The sequence below is a fragment of the Chiloscyllium plagiosum genome, chromosome 14 (assembly GCF_004010195.1).
Source record: "Chiloscyllium plagiosum isolate BGI_BamShark_2017 chromosome 14, ASM401019v2, whole genome shotgun sequence".
In the NCBI taxonomy this organism is placed as follows: Eukaryota; Metazoa; Chordata; class Chondrichthyes; order Orectolobiformes; family Hemiscylliidae; genus Chiloscyllium; species Chiloscyllium plagiosum.
Window position 1 is genome coordinate 49,994,450 of NC_057723.1, and position 4,004 is coordinate 49,998,453.

General features: G+C 42.1%; 1 non-coding gene across 1 annotated transcript; it reads left to right on the plus strand.

The window, feature by feature from the left end:
- Positions 1-518: 518 nt before the first annotated feature.
- trnaf-gaa lies at positions 519-597 on the plus strand. The gene has a single exon. It is a non-coding gene; the product is annotated as a tRNA-Phe (tRNA).
- Positions 598-4,004: the final 3,407 nt, after the last annotated feature.

The following is a 4,004-nucleotide window of genomic DNA, read 5'->3' on the forward strand; positions in this document are numbered from 1 at the left end:
TAATTGAAAACTAGTATGCAAATAGTAAGGATGGTAAGCTAAAGAGACTTAAATAAATGAGCAAAAACGATTGGCGAGTCATGTATTATTTAAAATTCAAGCCATCTTATTCCATATTCAAAAAAGACCCAAAAGTTCCTCACAAATTATTTTGTGAATACTTGCTACTCAGAATATTCTTCCATCTAATTCACCCAGTGTGGCACGCAGCTAGCCAGGCAATGACCAGCCTCCTTATCATGTATTATCTCCACAACAACTTTAACCAATAATGAATACTGAGGCTAATGTGTAAAATGCCCTTGGATGACTGACAGGCTCCGTGATAGACAACTAATGTTCAGAGATTTCATCTTACAGAATTATATTGGCAGCAGTCAGGTAGTCATGAATGATAGAGCTATTACTGTGTGTACTGAATAACCACAAGCTATAAGACTGTCTCTATTTTGAAAAGTGTGGCTAGCTTAGTCAAATACTAATGCTAGGTTAACAGTAGGTGGCCTTTTAGGCATCAATCCGTAGCTGAAATAGCTCAGTTGGGAGAGCATTAGACTGAAGATCTAAAGGTCCCCAGTTCAATCCTGGGTTTTGGAAAAAGCAGTGTTGCTTGAGTGTTCTCTCCTTTGTTTGTATATGGATGACGTTGCTGTTTTCTGCTGACCATACACAGACTCATGCGCACGTGCGACCAGTTTGAATGGGCCTCAGGGGCCAAGGTAGAGCGAGGCCATACTCTTTTGGGAGCTGGGTCGACCAATCCTCTATCCCATTCACCATTAGGACTGACCACCTGAAAGTGCTGGATATTTGGTTCAGAGGGACTGGGGCATGCGCCAAGCCTTGGGAAGAGCATATCAGTAAAGTAAGGCAGAAACTGGGCGGACGGGAGCAACAGTCACTCTCTATCGCAGGTAAAAACCTGGTCATCAGGTGTGAGGTACTCTCAGCATTGTTATATGTGGCACAGATCTGGCATATTCCCAGAACCTGTGCCGCCATAGTCACCCGGGCTGTCTTCCACTTCATGTGGAGATCAAAGATGGGCTGGGTCTGAAGGGACACAATATATAAAAATCTGGGAAACCGGGAAAAATTCACACCCAATGCCACTCTCACCCTGATGGCCACCTTTGTGTGTGGCTGCATCAAGCTGTGTGTGGATCCCAGGTATGCAAACACCAAATGTCACTACGTACTGAGGTTCTACCTGTCCCCGGTGTTGCGAAGAATATGTCTGGCCTCACTGCCGCAGAACGCTCCAAGTAGTTCGACCATTTTGCATCACCTGTCTTTTGTGGAGAAATTTATGAAGAAAACCACCTTAGACCACAAATCCATCAGGAAGTGGTCAGCACGTAGTGTCCTTGAGACCCTTCGGAAAAGGAGAGGGTGGATCCAGTTGGGCAGTTCCCAGGCAGACTGTCAAAGTCATTTGGCAAAATGTCTCAACGCCAGAACTTTCAAACAAGCACCAAGACATGGCTTGGCTGGTGGTGAGGAGGGCCCTGCCTGTGACATCTGTTATGAATGGCTGGACTCTGTGTGCCACCGCACACTGCCCTCAAAGTGGCTGTGGAGGGGATGAGACTGTCACACACCTCCTTCTGCAAAGGAAGTCTGGAGAGGAATGCAATGGTGTTTGTCGAGGTTCGTCCCCAACATATCTGTGACACTGGACTCTCTGCTCTACGGTCAGTTCCCCGGGGGACACACTGAGACGAAGATCAACTGTGCCTGGAGGATCATCAACTCAGTGAAAGACGCTCTTTGGTCTGCCCGAAACCTGTTGGTCTTCCAACTGAAGGTAGTTGACCCCGACTGAGTATTGCAGACTGGCACATTCCAAGGTCTAGGACTATGTGCTGATAGACGTACTGAAGCTTGGGGCAGCTGCCGCCAAGGTGCACTGGGGAAAGACTACCATATAACACCTGCCTGCCGAAGAAGAACGGGGGGCCCACTCAGTAACTGGGCTCCGCTGACACCTCAGCTGAATACCTAGAGGATGGAGGGCTAACATACAGGCTTGTAAATACAAATAACTCAGTCTGATCTCTGTAAAGACATGCAATGTATACATATGAATGGCATCACCAACTGTACAGATATCAAAAGATTTTTATGAATAAAGTATATTTTTGAAATTTAAAAAATGCTTGGATGTAAGAGATCTGTTGCTTTTATCTACCATGGGAGAACTGCTTGAAAATACATATCCTATTAAAGGGCTCTGGAAACAGATTCATTTGTAACTTCCGATAGAAAATTGAATGTATGAAAAGAAAAAGAGCAATCAGGGTTTGGGAAAGAAAGAGTAAGAACAATTGACTAACTGTTTGTGAAGAGTCAATATATGAATGATGGACTGAATGGCCTCTTTTGTGCTGTATGATTGTTAATTGTTAATGATTTTCTGTCAATCAAATTGAATAATAGAATATCGCAGGCAGAGGACCTGTGATATCTTGATATTCTTGGTGGTTGGGCAAGCAAATCTACTGGGTCTCTATTGTGAGGAAATATAATTTTCTTAATTATACTATATATCTATTTCCAATATATATCTATTTCCAGAATTTAGTTTTGCTTTCCTCTTACCCAACACCCAGATTATGTATGCGATGAAATAGCTAGCAGCTATAATTAATTAATTAGGAAAGAAAATTAACATAATTCATTATTTGCACTCGAATAGAGTAACCATGTAACATTATTCATTTTCTGAAGATTCCTTAGCTAGTACAAGTGGTGTCTGAGGTGTTAAACCAAAACCACAGAGCTCATTTTGGCTTCAGTTAAAATTATCATGTACTTTTAAGAGCCAGAGGATTACTGAAATACTGGAATATGATTTCTGCCACCAGAGCCCATTTAATTTAATGTGAAAACCAATCTTTGGGGTGCAAATCTAATGATAAGATGAAATAAGCAACTTGTTACATCCCATGAACAGCAAATTTTACATAACACTTCAACATAAATTCAGTTGTTGAAATGATTCAATGCAGGGGCAAAACAGCAAGACATCAATATCAAGATGTATTAATGTTCCAGTTCTCCCCCATTCACTCACTGTCTCCTGTTCCTGCAATAGCATCATGAAAAACAAAGTGTTAAGTCAATAATAGAGGGCAGTTTCCAGGAGACAGAAGAACAGCAGCTGAAAGTAGACCAACCTTGTTGAGAAGGTTGAGAAAAGGGTCAGTACCAATGTGTATGTTTTATCAGATTAGCTCTCCTGGCTTTCAATGCAGTGTCAAGCAAACTAAAAGGCAAGTAATCTGTGTTGCTGTTTGTGTCCAAATTAGTTGCCATGATTCCTAAATTATAACAGATTAGGTTCACAATTCAAAGTACTTCATTGATTTGGACTGATCTGAGGTGTGAAAAGTGCTATTCATATGCAGCTAATTATTTTATAACTCCATACCAGCATTGGATTAAGTACCAAGTTCATGCCAAACTGTTCTGCTAGTACTTAGGTTGCCACTTAAAGCTGGAAAGAGTCACATGTGGAGCATAAATATCAACATAGACTTGCTCTTGCCAAATGCTGTATTCCTTTGTCATAAATTTATGTCTAATCTAAAACAAAATCATTAAGCGCATTGGGGATTTTTACAAGAAGAATCAAATTTTCATCATTTGAATTGATTTGTTCAAAGAATATTAGGGGGCATATGTTGTGGTTCTGTTCGCCGAGCTGGGAATTTGTATTGCAGACATTTCGTCCCCTGTCTAGGTGATATCCTCAGTGCTTGGGAGCCTCCTGTAAAGCGCTTCTGTGATCTTTCCTCCGGCATTTGTAGTGGTTTGAATCTGCTGCTTCCGGTTGTCAGTTCCAGCTGTCCACTGCAGTGGCCGGTATATTGGGTCCTTTGGGTTGCGGCATGTCCTCGTTCCGTTGTCAAAGGACTAGCCACACTACCATACATCAAGAGTATTTCTGAACTGACAGCCAGACTACTGCGACCACTAGGACTCATAACAGCACACAAACC